General features: G+C 39.0%; 1 long non-coding RNA gene across 1 annotated transcript; it reads left to right on the top strand.

Moving 5' to 3' along the window:
- Window positions 1-13,825: 13,825 nt before the first annotated feature.
- LOC116749297 lies at window positions 13,826-20,975 on the top strand. Its single transcript, XR_004348560.1, has 3 exons — window positions 13,826-14,407; window positions 16,792-16,983; window positions 20,521-20,975. It is a non-coding gene; the product is annotated as an uncharacterized LOC116749297 (long non-coding RNA).
- Window positions 20,976-21,622: the final 647 nt, after the last annotated feature.

The following is a 21,622-nucleotide window of genomic DNA, read 5'->3' on the forward strand; positions in this document are numbered from 1 at the left end:
GTAGACTACTTCTGTGAAACAGGTATCAGAACAGCTCCAAGTACTCAGGAGCCATCTGCCAACATTAAATCTTTCCATTAATTTGTATTAGATTTTTTTCCAGTCCACAAAATAGCTAGGCCAGGGATCAGATTGGCTACTGCAAATTTTATCTGGGAGGAGAAAGTGTCAGCATTCAGGATGCAATCCAAGGACCCTCTCATAGGCAGCTCTGAGAAAGGTGGGGAAATCAAGTCACTAATCCCATTTTCAGAGATGATGGGCTTGGACCAAAACTGACGATACTTAAGAAAAGACACTGCCTTCAGATAAAAGCGTGACTTGAATTCTGATGACTTGCCTTCTAGCCTAAAGTTTTTCAGTGTCTCTACTGATTTCCTTGGTTAAGTAACAAGTCACTGTAATATCTTGAGGATGAGAAAGCTCTTAGAGAGATGTTGACTTTACACTGAACCTTGGGGAGAAGTTCATCCCAGATGTCTTTGATGTACAGGTTCTGCACAATCTGGTGACAAGCCAAGGTGCTTCCCTGTGCTATCTTCCTCCCCCACTTGGCATGCACTTGCTGCTCTCTAGCATTTTAAAGACGTTATTCTAAAACAAAACAAAACAACACTGTTAAAAGTGAGCTTTTCTACACTTACAGAGACAGTCATTATCTTGGAGTTGTTATAATGAACACTGTTAACTTAATTGCCTAGTCTATTCATGCCCCATTTAGTCAAAGTCAGGTAGGTATGATTGGAAAGGACTGCCGGCTGCACCAGGACTCATGGAATCTGAGCTAGAAGAACTGGTGACCTTGGATGTGATGGAGGCAGTGAGCATTGTGCTTCAAATAATGAAAAACCTAAATTTTGTAGGTATTGTGGAGCCTTTGCTTTCAAATTTAATTTGAATTCAATTTTCTTAATTCACATACTGTATTTTTCTGTGGTTTAGGGTCTGCCAGAGATATTCTTACATGGTTCTACTACAGAGATTCAAACAAACAGCTCAGTTAGGTAAAACATATGCCATAGGGTATAGTATATTGAAACTATATATTCCAGGAACTATGAGACAGGTTACTTTAAAAATTTAGTAAAGAATCAAATGCAAAGCTATAAAAGTGATATTCATCCTGGATAACCATCTGGATATATCCATAAACTTTTTCCTCTATTGAAATTTTTGAAAATGCTAAGAATAAAATGTATTTAAAATATTTTCTTTACATTTAAGAAACTGCTAAGTCTTTTTCTTCCCCTCAGAAAATGTAAATCCTCTCAAATAAATTATCCTCCATAGTTATCGTGTAGCCTCTGAAATATCTCAGATTCTTCATCAAGGTTAATTTCATAAAGTTGTTACAATCATGGTCCCTGCCAATGCAATTCAAAACCCAACTATTCTCCTAGTGTATGGAGAGACACTGGAATAGGTACCAATGGGAATTTAGAGTTTAATTAGGAATGTAAGCCTTTATTACTTTCAAGAGATTATGTTTCTAACCCAAAGGGCAAGAGATTTATTTAAGATATTTTTGAAAACTCTACATTGGTTTTATAAAGCCATTTAGGTAATGGTAATTACCTATTCCCTTCCTTCCACCCTTCTTTCCTTTCTTCCTTCCCTCCCTCCCTCTTTCTTTGTAACATTTCTGAGTGACAGTATTAACTTTTCATCACCAATAAAAATACCACTCACCAACTGTGCTTAAAGCTAATAAACTTTCTGGATCCTTTTCTCTTACTAAGTAATTATTTCTTAACACACAAAATATTCTATGTATATCCAAAAGATTAGTTTCTTCTAACTCATTTCCTGCCCTTCAATGGAACACATTCCTTTCATGAAATATCAACACATTTTGCCCTCGGTAGAAGTTGACAAAGGCTCACTCAGGATTGTGCAGGAAAAGGAGCCAAGTACAGCTGGTACTGATAATTTTAGAGACATAAAATGAAATTCTTTCAGATACATTATTTCTTTGTTCGCAAAAAATCACATTTATATTAATTTAAGGTATATTAAGAGGAATTCTTTCCATTCTGTTAAGCACTTTTTGATTCACTCGTTTTTACATTTCAAAGAAAAGAAAATAAAGGAAAAATAGTTGGCCCCTATGTGTTTATACCACTTTTTAAGTGGTAAAAATATGTAAAGCTAAATGTTTAGAATAATTGATTATGCTTACTGTTTTACAGTTGATTGTAACTTATTTCCCATAGTTATTGATACTTTTCTTCTGCTTTTTTTCTATACAACCTCCATTGTTAGCACTAAGTATTCATACATTCATTCACCAAATATTTATTGAACACCTGTTATATGATATTTACTGTTTAGATACTGGCCATCTTATAGTGCAGTGAACAAAACAACAAAAACCCTTCCTTAGATTTTGGAGATGAAACCAGTTACCTTGACTGCCTTTCTGATGAATGTTTTCTCCACATGGTTCAGTATAATCTCTGTTAAAGTTTACTACCTCACACACGATTTTACTCATCCTTTTTTCAGAAAAGGTATAGAAACCTTTTACTCCCTTCTGCTAAAACTTGCCTTTCTTTTCAGAAAGTTTCTGGATTCCCTACATCTCATACTCAGAAACAGTAAACCCCAAATACTCACATTTTTCATGCTGCTAACATGTGGACACCTCTCTTGGAGAATGGAGCTTGGACACAGCAAGGAGGTGATTGGTTTTTAATTTCATCTCAATGTATTTCCAGAGTATCGAGATGCATATTTTTAAAATGCCAAGGCTTCATAAAACTTTAACTCTGCAAAGAAGATCCTACTTCTCTACCTAGTATTATTCATTACTCACGGCATTTCTGAGACCACTGTGAGCTTCATGCAAGAAAACATCCATTCAGGGGCTTCCCTGGTGGCGCAGAGGTTGAGAATCTTCCTGCTAATGAGGGAACATGGGTTCGAGCCCTGGTCTGGGAAGATCCCCCATGCCACGGAGCAACTAGGCCCGTGAGCCATAACTACTGAGCCTGCGCGTCTGGAGCCTGTGCTCCGCAACAAGAGAGGCCGCGACAGTGAGAGGCCCGCACACCGCGATGAAGAGTGGCCCCCGCTTGCCACAACTAGAGAAAGCCCTCGCACAGAAACGAAGACCCAACACAGCCAAAAAAATAAGTAAATAAACAAATGTGGGGTTTAAACAAAGAAAAAAAAGAATTTAAAATTAATTAAAAAAAATAACATTCACTCTCACACTTTAAACAAAAAAAAAGAAAAAAAGAAAACATCCATTCAAAATTGCTTCAAAAGTAAGAAGTTTATTGTTTTACACAGTAAAAGCCCAAGAGATGGATTTCAGTGTTGGATAATTCAGCAGCCACACAGCATCAGCCATTTGTGTACTTATTGATACTACCTTCTAGAAATGTTAAATTTCACATGGGTCCTACACCCATGCTGCTCCTATGAGTGCTAGTGAGGAGTATGGCGTCATCCCTTGTGTACGGGGAGGTGGGCTGCAGCATCTGAGGGATGGAAGGCGGACAACAAAGAGTGGCTGACATATTGTTTTATTGTTGCTGCTGTAGTTATCATTCCCCTTTGTTATTCTAGCTGGCTAGGCTATTCGATAACTGTTATTTTTCTCTTTTGAATTTCATGGGAATTTGTTTTGGTAAATCATAAAAATAAAGCTGGTACTGATTACCCTCTGCCTTCTCTGGAAATTATATTTTGAAGCCTTGAAATAATATTTGCTTCTCAGGATACATTTCTTATCCTTTAGACATGTGTTTGTTCTTATTAAGCAAGATTATATATATTTAATAACACTAAACCCTCTAAACATATTTTTCTTCTCAATATATGCCATACTTCAAATTTAATAATGCCAAAGTTTGGGGGCTTTATTAAAGGAAACAATCAATATTCAATATTCACCATTCATTCCATTAAAAAGTATCACCCATGTGTACATTAACCCTTGATTTTCCAGCCTGCAAGCAAATGCACCAGCTCTTTGCTGTGGGGTCCCTGTAACAATGGCACATGTATAGGTGTGCCACAGGGAATTTACCTGCATGAATAACTGAAGCCTCTTCTAGGAAAAAGGTCTTCATAAGGCAAGAAGAAAGAGGGCACCATGGTCTGGTTTACAGATCACGGTCTTCTGAGAGGATGGGGAGCTTGGGTTCTGCCCTGTGTCTTCCATCAGATTGATTCTCCCACCCCAGTCTCTTGACTAATACTGGATCCTTCCTAGAGGCAGAATGTATCTACGATGTGGAAGAGAAAGCAGAACAGCGGTGCCCTGTAACCTATCTTGCTCAGAACAAGAATCAGGTGGAAGGGCGGGACTCTCTGAACTTGAGTGGAAGGTGGATGAGGTCTCAGGCTTCAAGAGCCCCAGTGATCATAGCGGTCGTGGGCAGTTGAGGGATTTGATTCCGTGAGGGGCGGAGCCTTCGGTAATCTTGACGGGTGGGCACCAGGGCGGGAGCAGGTACCCTCGCTGGGTTTGGGAAGCGCGTGAAGGGGGGTCAGAGAGGAGAGCAGCCAACCTTAGGATACTACTTTGTTGGCAAGATAGTTTGCTTATGGGCATGTGGATAACACACCTGTGGAAACCCAGAGACTTCCGGGGGGACCTTGGAAAGGAAGATGATTTCCAGCAATTTCAGTTTTGGAACTATGGTAAGAGACCTCCCAGACGTAAGTGTTAACTGGCATCTGTGCTTTCCATCAAAAGTTCTGAGGGAAAATGAACCGAGAAGTCAGTATCAAGCCAAGCCCTTGTTGGATGAGATATTTGAGGACGTCTGTGGAATAAGACTTTACCTTCACGAATCACTTCAGAGGAAATTATTTAGTGTTCTCTTAGCAAACAAAAGGATGAAAAAATTAGTAGGAATTACCGGGAAACCAGATCCTGGATGATAGCTGTACACCTGAAATGTAATGAACTGATGATTGTCAGTGGGTCTAAGAAGAAGTTCTCCAAGCAGTTGAATGGAGTTGATTGATGAAACAAGAGGAATAATATCAGTGAAATACTGAATTAAACATGATTCCTCTTCCAGGTACAACAAATGGTATAGACACCTTGCCATTACCACATTAAGGAGAAAGAAGCTACAAGAAAAACCTAGTCCAAATCAGCATCAAATTAAAACGGGCATGGTTTTGAATAAATGGTGGATTTTAAGATGCTGGAAACATTTCCCCCCGGAGTTTATAGCATTTTTGACAAAGGGTTCATTGACAAAGAAATGATGGCTGTAGAACAGAAGTTAACCTGCACTAAACAATATTTACATAATTACGGTAATATCATATATTTGAAAAGTTTTTATCTGTTAGGAATAATGTATAAAATATAGGAGATATAAAAGTAAACATGGAAACGAATGTAAATATTATATTTGACAATACAGAAGCAAAATTGTAGCTGGCAGAAAATGAGGTGATTAGCAAAAAAAAAAAAAAAAGAAAAAAGAAAAAAAATCTAAAATATCAACCAACTCAAACTGAGAGAAAAAGGCTAAAAGTGTGGTGTAACTGATTTTCAATCCTTATATTTTACAGCAGGATATCTATAAATATTGCTATAAAGTGATATGTTGAAAGTAGCAGTATACGTTCATTATTGACTATTGAGGAACCTTCCAGAAGAATTAAATTGGAAATAATTTAAGTCTTTTGCCCCAGGGAGGCAGAAATGAGCGTGAGAAGATAGAGGCACTCCTGTTGTTTCATATCATTTCTTCTGTATTATTTTATTTTTCAGCACCATAAAGTTAATGAGAGAAAAACGAAACACTGTCAATACAACCTATTCACTGCTCTCTTAGTCATCTTAATTATCCAGAAACAACAATAAGGAAATAGTTGATTTTAGCCTGTGCTCTTTGGGTGATGCAGTGAGTGATGCATGGAGATACACAGAGAAGCATCAAGGTGCCTGGGTATTGGGGAGCCCTCTGCATTGGGATTGGGGGGCCTGTCCTGACTCTGCCTTCAACTCAGTTAAGACCCGAGCACAACACTTTATTTTCTTTAGCCTGGTTTATTCTTGTTTATAAACAATCAAAGGGATTGAAAGAGATTTGTGGTTTTCCAAAGAATTTTACACATTTCTCCAAAAGGATTCATCAGTGTAACCCAAAAGGCAAGCATGTAAAAATGAAATTACTGTATAGAAAGGAGAAAGATGGAGACAATTTTCCCCAACTACTTGAGGCACCTCTGTGTGACAGAAAATAAGTGAATCAGGTTATCTTTACTAATTAGGTTGTAAGATAATTAAGCCCAAGTCCTGTTATTACTATTCCTCCTGTCTACTGTGGTGATCCACTTAAACCTTACAATTAAAAGTCATTGTGGGTGGGAGGGAGATCTAAGAGGGAGGGGATGTGGGGATATATGTATACGTATAGCTGATTCACTTTCTTATACAGCAGAAACTAAAACTAATACACCATTGTAAAGCAATTATACTCCAATTAAAAAAAAACTAAGTGAATGGACAAAAAACTGATATAACCATACAATGGAATATTGTTCTGCAATAAAAAGGAATAAACTATCAAAAAAAAAAGTCATGGTAAAATTTAATTTAGCACATGGTCTATTTTTTAAACAAATGTTATGTTTTTTAGTGTTGCAGTCATTTTCTTCCAGAAAATAATAAATAAAAGCTTTTACAGAAATTGCCATTTCACCAAGAGAATGATGTTCAGATGTAGATTTTTTTTCTATAAGTGTTCAACTAATGAAAAAATTAGCTCCAATTTATTGAAGACGTATTTTAAATAGTAACAACTAAATATCATGATGGATGGCAGGCTTGATAATTGTCATTTAAAATTGTTCCTTGTATGTTCATCTTCTAAAATGTTTATATTTTTTCTTAAAATTTAGATTACTAACTCCATCTGTTCAGGTCATATTCACTTGACATATTCAGCAGTAGGATTTTAATTCATCTCTGTACAGGTACATGGGTCTTATTTAGTGATAGCAGGTTAATGAAAAGGTGTGAAAATTATATCACAAATCGAGCTCTGAAAGAATGGAAGGGTGAATAGTAGTCACTGGTTATGTTTAGTTTCACTGTTAAATTGTAGAAAATTATCTCTCATGCAGCCATTCTTTTTTTTTAACCAACAAATGAAATCAACTACTTTTAATACTTTTTTATACAATACAGACCCTCTGTTTTCATACATAAAGAATTGCTTTTGGTGTATACAGGTTACTATGACTTTTAAAATCAAGCTACACACAATGAACACTGTTTTACATGTATACGGTAGGTATTCTTTCTAGCATGATGCATATTTTACTTGAAGCTATTTTAAATTCCTATATAATATGGATAGCGTCCTCACAACTCAAATTGTTAGTACACCACCTTGAATGTTACATATGTTCTACCATTTGTTCATTTTTTCTTTGGTGTATCTCAGAGAAATATGTCACCTCTGTCCTTCCCTCTTGGTTTTGTCATGAGGTCTTACCTAGGGCTTCTTCTGTCTAATCTGCCATCCCCTCCAGGCCTATCTAAATGGCAATCCCATTGTGTAAATAACTAGATGAATTTCCTTACTGTACAATGATTATCTTCCAAATAATCAGTGGTAATTCCAAGTTGCAGGAAGCAGGTGGCTTCACCAAATCCTACTACCTTCTAGAATAATAACCTCTGAATGTTATGGAGGCAGCAGAAGCTTTTTTGACTCTAATTCTGGGTCTGAGATAAGTGGGAAGTAAGGAGAACCCAATTCAGTCCAGGACAGCTGCTCAGCCACTGATTTTTAGGAGTTGGTGCTCTATCACAATTCACCCCCTTGTCTCACCACCCAGCACATCTATCTCTAGTATGGTAATTTGTTTTATCTTTTTTTGCGGTACGCAGGCCTCTCACTGTTGTGGCTTCTCCCGTTGCAGAGCACGGGCTCCGGACGCGCAGGCTCAGCAGCCGTGGCTCACGGGCCCAGCCGCTCCGCGGCATGTGGGATCCTCCCGGACCGGGGCACGAACCCGTGTCCCCTGCATCGGTAGGCGGACTCTCAACCACTGCGCCACCAGGGAAGCCCCAGGTGCCTTTCTTTTTGACGGGAAGGGATATTTAAGCAACAGCGTCATACCATTCCAATTAAAGCCTAATTTACTCAGCTGGAACCACCCTCACCTTGTGTGTGAAAATGCCCTTCCTTAGCTGAGGTAATGGATACTTCAGCTGTCAGGCTGTAACTGAGTCCATCATCAGGGTCCTACCCAGGTACAGCCAACTGAGCCTGTTGAGGAGGAGGCTGTGGGCTGATTCTGAGAAATGGGAAGGAAGGTTTTTCCCATATTATCCCAGAGAAAGCGGCATTACCAGCTGGATCATACAAATTGTTTTCAGCATTTCTTGATTTTTACCTTTCAGTTTAGTGGAAAGACAACTTTCTCTACTTTTGCAGAAATATTAGAACTGTGGTCCATGTTTCAGTAGTGTTGTAGCTGACTTCGTGTATATATATAATTTTATCACTTTCAGACATCTATTACTTTTCCCTCTCTCGGATGTTTAAAGAGCATGGCTTCTTCTGTCTTCTTCCACCCTAATAGTAAATGTGTCATCTCAACAGTATATTATCAAGCACTTGACAATATTTCCAGGAGAGCTATCCACTGGGAGGTGGGTAAGAAATGGAGATGAGAATGAACCTGTCTGGTTAAAATATGAAATATCGGGATATATAGTAGTCAGATTAACGGTACTGACAAAAATGTGACTATATCATTTTTATTTTTTCCAAGCCAGTAGACAGAACATTTGGGCTCCTCTGAAAGTAACACTGAGACAAGGACTTGGGCTGAGGGTGAATAATTGACTGGTGGTCTGATGAGAAAGATAGTGAGGCTACAAGAAAATAGTCAATATCGAGGCGCATTTAAAGGTAACTTTTCTGGGCAAAAGTGAGTCTATTCCCCATGAAGCCTTACATGCATACAGAACGCCCTCCCAGAAGAGTCTGTGCCATGATTAGAGCCTGGGTCTCTGATACACAAGCCGCCCCCAGGAGGTGCCTTCCCTGCACTCCTGAGAGAGCTCGCGTGAGGGTGGAGCAGGGACCCTCGTCTCCAGAGAAGACTATGCAGGAAAGGGGACGACATGTCAGTGTGAGTCTGAGCCTCTGAAAGTGACTGTGAGAGGTCAGTTGTGCTTACATCCTTTGTTCTGGGATCCCTTTATTCTAGCTTGGGAACACGACACTATATTTCAGCAATTAATTTATTGTGAATCCTGCATTCTGCTTAAAAGTGTCTCAAGCTGTTTAGAGTTGATGTGACGTGTATGAGGACCCAAAGTTGATACCATGACCAGATAGATGTACGTTGTACATTGTTGCCACCTCCTTTGTCTGAGGCAACGCTGAGAAAGACCCACGTGGGTTAATCAGGCATTCTTGGGTACTGGTGCTGGGACAAGACTTGTACCTGCAGTCATATTCAGTTCCCATAAAGAAAATCACTGCCCTATCCAGGATGGGCCCCAGGGGCTGTTCAGCTTCCTCGAGAGGTAATGTCAGACTGAGGACTCAGGGTCTGCTGGACCCTTGAGGACAGGTGGGTTTCTCAGCAGGTGTAGTAGCTGGATGAGCCTTGGCGAGAGGGATGCCCTGCATAGCTTCCATCCTTCCCACCATGGTCACTGTTCAGAAAGCCCGGTGCCTTGTGCCAGCAGTGCGGTGGCTGAGGAAAGAGGCTGCCTGGCCCCCAAGGGAAGCCTTACTTTAGAGAGCTGGCTCCGAATCACAAAGTTCTGCACCACTTTTGCCCACCTCCACTTCATGTGCCACCCCCAAACAACTCCTCGTCTCCTCACCAATTTTCTCACCTGGTTCCTTCCAGACCGCTGACCCATGAGAGAGGATTATTTATATAAATACAAAACTCTCAATTGCATATGCTAAGGAGGAAGCCCTTATCCCCATGACAACAATGGTTTTATAGGAAAGTCCTGATTCTGACTGCATGAACCACGTCTCCCTGGAGATGGCACCACTGAGGCTGTGAAAGGATTTTTTATTTTATTTTATTGACATATAGTTGATTTACAATGTTGTGTTAATTTCTTCTGTACAGCAAAGTGATTCAGATATACATATACACATATATATCTGAATCACTTTGCTGTACAGCAGAAATTAACACAACATTGTAAATATATATATATATATATATATATATATATATACTTTATCATATTCTTTGCCATTATGGTTTGTCACAAGATATTGAATATAGTTCCCTGTGCTATATAGTAGGACCTTGTTGTTTATGTGATATGATCTTTTACCTGGAAGTTATGCAAATAGATCGACGTATATTAAAAAATATAGTTAGTGTTACTGTAACTCAGAGCAATCTGAGCTGTAGATCCCCAAATCAGTTCCTTTTGTGATTATTCTGAATTCCTTTCCAATTGCTGTTCATGAAGAATGAGTGACATATTGGAAGAACTTTTAAACTTAAAAATCATGGGGCTAAATTTTACAAACAACTTACTTTGAAGATTGAAGAAGAAGATTTATGTAAAATCCCAGCCTCTAACATAGGTAATGTAGAAATAGTTTTTGGCTGTTATTTTCCATTAAATGATGGATGTTTCCATTTCCAATTATCCCTTGCTAGTATGTAGGAATACAGTTTTTATATTGACCTTACATTCAGTAACCACAGTAAACTCATATATTAGTTCCTGTAACTTATTTTACAAAATCTTTGGGATTTTTTTAATCTAGATGTCCATGGTGTCTACAAATAAAAATAAGTTTATTTTTTCAAATTTATATGCCCATTATTTATTTTTCTTGCCTTATTATATTGACTAAAATACCCGGTACAGTGCTGAAAATAAGTGGTGAGAGCAAGCATTTTTGCCTTTTTCTCAATGTTGGGGGAAAGCACACAGTCATTTACTATTACATATGATGTTAGCTGTTGGCTTTTCATAAACACAAGCCTAAAACACAAGGCATGTATTGAAGGTTGTCTCTTTTGCACAGGAATGTCCAATTTTTCTAGCCACATTTGTTGAAAAGTCTATCTTCTTTCCACAGAATTGCCTTATACTACTGTTGAAAATCAGTTGACCCTATATGGATGGCTTTAAAATGAGTCCTGATTTTAATCTGTCAAGGAAATTTATCATTTCTGAAATGATGGGATTTTTTTATTCCAATGATTAATTTTGTTTTGTATAATTTCTGTCTCTCCATTGACAATCCCCATCCAGTCATGCATTCACCTTTTCCAGTGGATCTACTAACAATTTAACATAGCTATTATAGTCCTTATCTAATCATTCTAACAACTGGACCATTTCTATATCTGGTTCTGTTGGTGGGTTTTTCTCTTAACAATTAGCTTTTTTTTTTTTTTTTTTATTCCCATAGTCTGTTTTTGAGAAAGTCCCTTAATATTTGATTGAATTGTAGACAACATGTATGGAAGAGCAGTAGAAACTGTGGACAATACTGTTTGCACCTAAGAATCAGGAGGGCTGAACCTCGTTTTCTGTCTGGCAAGGGTGGTGTCAGTCCAGCCGGTACTGATCAGGGTTGGGTTTTCCTTTTGCAATTTCATCACCACACACAGTCACCATTCCTCTGTGGGCTCGCCCTCCCCTTGTGCGTACTGTTGAGTCCCGATGCTGGCGGGTCCTTCTCAGGGTTTCTGGTCTATCTTTAGGTGTCAGTGGTCCTCACACTGCCTGTAGCCAGCATCCACCCCTCCACTCACTGCACCCATGGCAATACTGTGGACTACACTTGTGTGACTTTTTTTCTCACAGTGTTTCTAAATTTTAATATGGTGTATAATTTACTTACTCATTATTTTTTTATTTTCTGTATCCTACCTCTAAAAGAGAGGTCCACACATGTTTTTTTAAAATATCAGACAGTAACTATTTTAGGCTTTATGAGTCACATAGTATTTCTGTTGCTTATTCTTTTCTCCTTCCTTCCTCTTTTGTTTTCTTCCTTTCTTTTAATTGATACAACCTTTGGGAGTTTGGGATTGACATGTACACACTACTATATTTAAAATAGATAACCAACAAGGACCTACTGTATAGCACAGAGAACTTTGATCAATACTCTGTAATAGCCTAAATGGGAAAAGAATTTGAAAAAGAATAGATACTTGTGTCCGTACATATACTTGTATACATATAACTGAATCACTTTGCTGTACACCTGAAACTAACACAACAATGTTAATCAACTATACACCAATATAAAATAAAAATTGTTAAAAATGTAAGAACAATTCTTGGTCTCCAGGCCATACAAAAATAGGTCATAGACAGAATTTTTGTATGCTTTGCTACAGAGTCTTTAACAGTGCTTGATATTTAGGTTTATTCAAAGTAGGTATTGAAAGAACAGATAAATGAAAAATTCATTGAACATCAAGGCGGACCAATACATAAAGATCCACTGGTTCTGGGATTCTTTTCAACATTTTGGTCTTAATTATTTCCCTCAGTTAGGCTTTTGCATTTTACTTTCATTCAGTTCCTTTGCTAATTCCCAGAGTGACCCTTGGAGTGGAATATCACCTGGTGTTGATTGTGTGCTTCTTGTGTGGTGGAGAGATTGCTGCCACTAAACGCTACAGACAGTGGAAAACTTCTGAAACCCTGGTCTTCTTTATCACTGAGCCATCAGCTTCTTTTATGGGGCTACAGTAATATCAGCACTGTATAGAAACGTGCAGTTTAAGGCATTTCCACCTCTTCCATTCTCATTGCAAAAAGGATGGTTAAGTTTAAGACCAAGCACTTTATAGGATTTTCAGTTTTCCCCCACATACTGCTTTCATCTCTAATAGCTTTTGTTGCAGCTCAGAGAGATTTACTCCAGGAACTGATGAAAAAAAAAGGATAGGAGAGACAGAGAGAGAGAGAGAGAGAGTCCACTCAACTCACAATGCAGTCTTGAGTTGCACATATAAGAACAGAGGCTCAGGGATCTATTTTTCCAGAACACAGAAACCTGATTTCAGCCAGTTCAGGATCTTCCCCTACAAACACCCCAGCCGTGGGCTGCCTTGTGTTCCAGACGTGCAGGCTTAGGGAACAGCGGGAGCGGTGCTGGTATGAGTTTCCATTGTCTCCAGGTGTATGTGCCATGCCTGCCGCCCCCATAAGTTCCTTCCTTCCATCTCACTGCCCCCCTCCATACTGACCCAAGGCCTTCGTCTCTTGGCTTCTGGAAGACTTCCCTCTGGTTCACAGAGAGCTTGGTACCTGGTGCATGTTCTGCACTATTTTATTCTGATGTGGTTTCCTTATAGAGGTCATCGGGAGAAGACACGCTGAAGAAGATCAGATCTAAGTTCTCCCCTGAGGACAGGTGCCCCAGAGACATTTATTCTGGGAAGAAGGAGATGGTCGGGTACAGAACCAGAGGGTGAGGTGGCCCTCTGCCACGACGAGGGTGACCTTCTTGTCATCCTGCACCATTCTTCCCACTGGGCTCAAAGGACTTCAGTTTTGTCCAGTGACTCTCTGGGAGGTGGGGGGAAAGGTGGATCCTGCCAAGGCAGGGGGTCCTCATGGGGGATTCAGCCAGGGAGGGTCTGGCCCGCGGGATAGGGAGGGCGGGCCTAGCTGTTGGTCACTTGTCAGGGGCTTTGCCGTTAGTCCCTTCTCTATGCCCAGGCTCCCAGGAAAGCCTTGTCTTTGGGGGCATCTGTGTCCCTGTCCTGCTTAGGCCCCCCGGCAAAGGACAGTGGCTGTGTCTGAGGCCAGCGTGGAGGGTGGGAGGTGATGGGGTGAAATCCACAAAAGTGGTGGGAGGGGACCTTATCACCGACGGTGAGGCCACGAGGTCCTGGCTTCTTCCCTGGTGGAGTTGTTCCCTCCATCGGCGCTTCCCTACTTGGAAGCTCTGAGCCTGGTCATTTATTAAGGGAGCCAGAGTTTCCTTAAACCTGACAGGTGAGCTTTTTTGGACGAACAAGGAGCTTTGCTGGAAAGTCAGAGCCCGTAGGGTCACTGGCAGTTGGTGTGAAGAAAGGAGTTAGACTGTTAGCAAACAAAGGATGGAACCAAAATTGAGAATACAGAATACAGCACTGTTTTAATCTCCTTCCTCCACTGAGCACCTGTTCTCAGCCGCAAGAACTTGGGAATGGATTCCGGAAAATTTTAGTTTGGGGGAGAACAGTTCAGCAGTAGGTCTTCAGAATGGAGGTAATGACTAAAAATACATTATTTATCTAAAAACCCCCAAACACGTTTTTGCCTTGTAGTGACTGTGATCCGAGATCCTCAGACTCTTCTTGACGCACCGTCTTCCATCTTTGCAGGAAGCTGAAACGCCTCCAGGGAGTCCCTGTTGTATTGAAATATAAACAATGATGTGGAAAAATGCCCAGTATCAATGTAAGTACTAAGACAGAGATCAAAACTGGAGTGGAATCTGAGTGCAATTTTATTAAAAACTTATGGTTGTATATACACAACAAAAAAGACTAGCAGAAAGCTGAAAAATAGTAATGTTTCTGCTTGCATTTTCTGTACTTTACAGATTTCCTACAGGAAATATGAATTAACTTTATAAGCAGAAAAAACCCAGTTATAAAAGGAAGATTACTTCTAATCTTTGTGTCATTCCATTATGTGTTTTAAAATTAACTAATCTCGAGTCCTCATTGTTTATCAATGATGAGAAAATGTGTATCTGATAACTCTCTCAGGAAAATGTTTGCATTTTTTTTTTTTTTTTTTTGGTATGCGGGCCTCTCACTGTTGTGGCCTCTCCCATTGCGGAGCACAGGCTCCAGACACGCAGGCTCAGCGGCCATGGCTCACAGGCCCAGCCGCTCCGTGGCATGTGGGATCCTCCGAGACCGGGGCACGAACTCGTGTCCCCTGCATTGGCAGGCGGACTCTCAACCACTGCACCACCAGGGAAGCCCTGTTTGCATTTTTTAAGGGAATTTCTGTTGTCTCTTTTCTTAACCTAACATAATGGTTGAAATTTAGATTTAAGAAGTATTTGGAGCAATCTTCAAATCTTGTTTTTCCCTTTGCTCTTTAAAGAGCAGTAGTTATTATTCTCTCTGTTTGATGGTTATAGCTTTGAAAGTATGAACAGCAGAGGCATAAATAAAAATGAGATTTAAATTTCCTGACTTTAAGCTTCATCATGACAACCCTTCGAGGTTCATCCCTCATCGATCCTGTTATGATTTAAGAATCACAGAACAATCTGGCTGTCCCTTCTTGCAAACACAATTCCCAACTGTCTGCTGTCTTTCCTTGTCATTAGTTTTGCACATTAAAGATGTAGACACTGTAATTGTTTTCCAGCTAACACCATCATCAGCTGAGCAGACAGAAGTGGTTGCTTTTATAAATCTGCCTGTCTCTCTGTGGGCATGAGTCTCATCATTCCTCGTCTGCCATGAGCCATGCAGCTCTGGCTGCAGTGGTGAACGCTGAAGGGTTTGGGAGAAACTGAGAGTGTGCCCACTAATGGCTACATCCCCCTATCCTATATCAATGTGTTAGAGAAAATCCAAGCTGAACTGGAGCTCATTCATAGGGCAGAATTCCCAGAATTACAAAAGCAGTGTTGAGAGGTAATTGAATATACTTAGATCTAGGTCTTAATTACCTTTTTGACTGGAGGTTTATCTTTAGCATGGTATTTTGATAATGTAGCAGGACCAATTATTTTGTGTGATCTCCCACTGTGTTAAAGAAATGCAGACTGTAATTTTGAGATAAGTTCAGGGGGAATACTGTTCTAAACGTGTATCAATTACGGCAGGCTTTTAGTTAATATTTTTACCGGTATTTAAGCATTCCCAGTGATTGGGTTTTAAGAATGTCTTCATCACCTTTTACTTCTGCATCCCTTGGTAGTGAGAGCTGGTCATGGGATGTGGGATCCAGTGCTTGCAATTATGGAAAATATGCTTGAAAACTGCTTTTCTTAAAGAAATGAGTTGAACGAATAAGAATACCCATTTTCAGTTAGACACACATGAGTTAAGGTGGAAACGGCAGAGATACAGAAGATCCTCATGGCCGGTCAGGATACACAGGTCAGAATAATAGTAACGTAAACAAGTTTAGATGCGAAGATTGCCCATGCAGTTCTGGTGACATTTCAGTTTCACGTCTGCCCACGAGACTGTCATTTGTCCAACATCAAACATTTTCTGAGCTCCCCCGGGGCCAAGGAACTGTGTCTCCTGCTGCCCCACATCTCAGGGAGACTAGGATTGATTGTTTCCAGGTCACTCCTTGCCAAAAGGTTTACATGATGGGAGATTTTCCTCCCCCCACACCTGCAGCAGCTGTTACATGAGCTCTGTTATCGCACCCCGTGATCATTGAGTGGACATAGCTGGTCAGGTACAGCTTCACGTAGAAGGTGGCTTTAGGCTGAATATTCAGGAGTGAGTGGAAGTTTGGTAGGTAAAGAAGGGAAGGAGCATTGGCAGTATAAGGGCTTCCAATCAAAGGGAAATACTGGGCACTGGGTTCGGAGGAATAAGATGCCTCCGTGGAAATGAGTGTGTTTGCACTGAGGAATAACCGGGGCAAGAAAGTCTGGAAGCTGGAGGGATGTTGCATTAGTCCAGGTGAGAACAGAAATAAGGAATGATTTGAGGAATATTAGTGATGCTGGTGGGTGGTGGGCTTTGAGGGTCTGAGAAGAGGTGATTCTCAGGTTCTGCACTCAAGGACTGGGGGCTACTTAGGAAGCAGATGTCAGGTCTGGGTCATCTTTACTTCTTCTGTCCCCAAAACAGTACCCAGCCGATGACCTACACGTATTGGCAGTTCTAGAAAGTCGGTGTGATTCTTCGCAGTGGAGTTCCCCCCACCCATCAGCTGTGAAGCTCTTCACTGAAGCTTTGTCTCTGCTGCATTCTCTCAGGATGCCACATCCAGAGCTGAATGACTATGTCTGGGACAACATGGGCAACTGCTCTTGAGTTGAGGTGAGATGCCCCTCATGGCACAGAGTGAGGTTTCTACCAAGGAAAACAGTGAAACAGAAGGTGCTCCTGGTGCTAGAGAACAGACGCTTGCTTTAGGTGGGAGTTAAACTTGTTTCTTCTGTCGTCCTGATACTCTTTTGACAGAGGCTGAGAACTTGACGTTCTTCAGATAAACCTCATTTACAATGTTCAGTTTCCTTTATGGCTTATTCATTCATATGGATATTTTCTGTTAGTTTGGGATTCTTTCTATTAGAAAGTGGAATGACATGGATTTTAGCTGTGTTATTTGGAAACCATTTTAATGATCTCAAGGCCTCACATGATGTTTCTTGGACTGGTCCTGATGAATCTCACGTTGAAGATTTTAATAGTGAAAATCTCTGTGCTGTAAGCAGCGTTCTCCAAAAAGAGCACACACACACACATACACACACACACACACACACACCCATAATGTTTTCATACCTTTAAATTTTTTGCCACAACATGAAGAACCTCTAGAATTCCAATTCATCACAAATGTATGTCTTTTATAGAATAATTGTTATATTTTACAGAAAGTAAGATAATTTCAAGTTAAATTTATTTTCTTTAAATTTTTAATTGCGTCAATCAAACACAACCGAGGTTACTCTAAAATCTAAATGGACAATGGATATGAAACCTACTCAGTATGGCTATTTTACTAGTATTATTTGTTCTTAGTTACTAATCTTACCATATCACTGCACTCAGAATTGTTCTGTGGGTTTGAGAAAAATTTTGCTTTGGCTCATTTCAAGTTCTTACTCATGACTTCCGTTGTAATCACTGACACGCTTTTCTGGGTCACACTTAGCCACCTTTGCTAATACTGTCTGGATATAAAGCTTCCTGGCTTTTGTGATTACACCCCAATTTGGTCTTGAATCAACTGACTTAAGAGTTTAGACCTCAAATCAGCCATCGATATCAGGGTAAAAAATGATAGAGGATGGAGCTGCATTTCAAGAAAATATTTGTTTAATGTATGCAACAGTATTCTTTTTTATTATTATTATTTTTATTTTATCTTTTGGCATGGCGCAGCATGTGGGATTTTAGTTCCCTGACTAGGGATCGAACCTGCACCCCCTGAATTGGAAGCACAGAGTCTCTTAAACACTGGACCACCAGAGAAGTCTCTTGCAACAGTATTCTTGGTCTGTTTTGGGTGTCTGTACTATTTTTCACTTAAGAAAAGCTTATGTATGGTATTAAGAAAATGTAGCTTTAGAGATACAGTTTACTAGTACCTAAAGCACCTCATTACTCAGGCTCTTCCCTGATATCCCCGTGGAATTCGATAGAACACCATTTGATTTAAATTGGTGTCTTAAAAAAAAAAGTCAGTAAAAAACTGTTCCCTTTCTTTCAAAGTTGCAATGAGAGCTTTCATTTAAAATCATACTATCATGCTATTTTGTGATTTAAAATATTATTTTGTTCTGGTCAATTTTAATGGGATTTTTGTCTAGAAACTTTAGGCAAGTTGAGGCGGATATACTTTATGAAGAAATTGCTGTATTTTTCTGAGTTGCACATTTCTGACAGTATATCTTGGGGATTTATTTTATTCTTTTATGTCAGTCTTTGTAGGATAAAAGTGTATTTTTACTACCCCATCAGATCTGTATTTATGTGTGTTTCACAGGTTGGCTGAGGCAACTTGACAAATAACATCAAAAGTATATAATGAAGTAATTCTCTTCAATGCTGAAATTTCTAACTCTTCTCCTAGCAGGTTTATCAACCATGATTCCATCACAGGTGAAAGGATACTGGACTTTATGTTCTGATAAATGACCTTAATTTCTTAATTTGGGTGGGTTCCCAGACTTTAAGGAATGCATCATTTTAAATATATAATGTCAAATCAATTTTAGAGAAAACTGTAGGATAACGCACAGTTAGGACTTTATCATCACTTATAAACTTTTATGAAATAGACTCATGAAGCAATTCCCCATCAAGATGAATGATGTCAAGATAATTAGAATGAAAGTATGTAAAATAAGAGCTTTTTTTCCTTTAAATGGGAGGATTCTGGGTTGTAAGTTAACAAAGGGGTTTACTGAATATCTGTAAGCAAGTCCCCAAATCCATAATTGGATGTAGAAATACTAATAATACAATTATAACTTGTAAAAGCGGATACTGACAGAGCAAATATTATGAGCTAAGTATTACGAATGTCTCCTCAAAATGATCACCTGACTCACGTTCCATTTAACCCGTCTGAGAAATGAGGGTCCTGCAACCTAAAGTGGGTTAGATGACTGCCTTGTCTTGTAGCTACTAAGTGGTTCATCTGGGATTCCAACAGTGGTGTGTCTGACTACAAAGCCCACACTCCTTTCATGCTTAAAAAATAAGAACCCTCTGGATGAATTATGGAAGAAGGAGAGCAATGGAGATATTAGAAATCTATCCCATAACAAGAAGAGAAGGCAAAGCATTTCTTGACTTAATCCTCATTGGTTCACAGAGATAAAATTATTTCTACACTGACCCCCTCCTCCCCCCAAAAAAGAACTTATGTCACAGTCATCTTTTCTTGGAGTTTTTCCACTTCTCTATAAATATTAATACATTCATTCATAATTGTGTTAGTAATGTATCAGTAATTTACTTGTCAGAATTTGTTTTTGAAAAGCCACAATAATGGGGACAGCAACAAATGTTATATGGAATGAGGAGATGGCTGTTTGACTGGGAGACAGATGGTAGCAGCTGTCCCCCTGACACTGTTGTACTTACTATTTGACAATGAATAAATCTCCATAAGCATTTCCCTAGGTGGAAATATGTCGACAGAGGGCAAAAAGGGGCAGGGGAAAGCTTTGCACAGTGCTTGGCACGGAGGAAGCATTCAATAACAGTTAGCAGGGTGGAAACATTTCAAAATCAGATAAGCAAAGGAATCACCCATCATTTGAGAGGTCTGGAATGCCTAGAATTCTCCTGTCTCTCCCATTTTGTCTTCCCTGTGACCTCGATTCTCTGATAGATCTAAAAAGAGTTGTCAACTTTTAGCTTCTTCAGCTTTTTTCTTGTGAGGAGAGGAGTAATGATTTCCAAGCTCCGTACTTGCCCTACGGGAAAGTGGAAGTTCGACATTTGCTTTTTATCCCTCAAGAATGTTTAATTTATCGCTAGATATGAGTACGCGTAAATATACCCTTTATGTCTTACTTGCTGAGTATGATATAGTATTACTCTATCGTTTTCTCTTTACTCACTTTCTTTGGGATGAATCTTTTAAGTTTTCCTCATTGTTTCATGATTTCCGAAACAGGATGTCTGTGTAAATGTCTTTTGAGAATATTACCAAGTGGTTCTTAGGATAAATGTCGAAAAAAAATCCCTCTGAAATAGATATTGGATGATAGTTCACAAATTTGAAGTATATCTATCGAATAGGTATTTTTCACTCACTGACTTTTAGTTGAGTTTGCACTAATATTCCGATGTTTCAATTTCATTTTCTCTTTCATGTGCCGTGACACCTGGCAGACCAGACCCTACAGATCATCTGTCAACATTGCTGAACCCATTTAGAACCCTCAGCAATATATAAAAAATGACCACTTCTCCATACGAAGCCTAAATTTGATATTTTAAAGTTGTATGTTTTTATCATTCTACTGTTTGCGGTATGTTATTCATTGTAAAAACTTACATTTGCAAGTCAGCACATTTGTTAATTAATAGATTAATTATAGATCCATTTTCTATGTGGTGGTTTGTCTTTTCAAGTTGGCTAGCAAGAACTCATTATCTTGTAGTATGCAGATTATCATGTTAGTTGCACGTAGTTCATTTGTATTTAACTTTAATTGTGATATATTTTTCAACTTTTAATTTAGTTAAGTCTACCAAATTTTATATATATGTATATGTGTGTGTGTAGATCGATATATGTTTTTATTTTGTGTCATTTAAGAATAACTTCCCCATAAAAAATCATGAACATTCTTCTATATTTTCTGCTAATTTTAAAACTTTGAGTTTTACCTTTGGTATTTATCTGGAGAGTGAGGGGTGTGTGTGTGTGTATGTGTGTGTAAGTGTGTGTGTGTGTAAGAGTGTGTGTGAGAGTGTGTGCTTTGCAAGAGGCAAAGAACCTATAGTTCTCAGTGGATAACCAACTGAATCAATACCATTTTTAAAAATTTTTTACTGACTAGAGGTGCTGTTTCTATAATGTGCTGATTTCTCAGAGTACATGATTCTGCATCTTAAATAGATATGATGACCTATTTATTTGTTCCAAAGTCATACAACAGCTCTAGCCTTTACATGGTTTTTTCTTTGTTATTACAATGTTCTATGATAACTGCTAAAGCCAGTCCAAGCTATTTGTGAGTTTTTTGATATTGTATTATATGTCTACACACATTTATTTTTCTATGTAAATTTTAGAAGCAGCTTGTCAGGCACTTTTTAAAAAGTTTTGATTGGGAGTTGAGAGAATTATTTGAAATCAAAAATTTGAAGATTGTTACTTTTCAAAATCAAATCTTCATTGAAGGTGGGATAAATCTCCATTTATTCAGATCTTTTTTTTTAACTCTTTTTATTTATGTATTTATTTTTTACCCTTTTTATCTTTTTA

This window comes from Phocoena sinus, chromosome 2, assembly GCF_008692025.1.
Source record: "Phocoena sinus isolate mPhoSin1 chromosome 2, mPhoSin1.pri, whole genome shotgun sequence".
NCBI lineage: Eukaryota > Metazoa > Chordata > Mammalia > Artiodactyla > Phocoenidae > Phocoena > Phocoena sinus.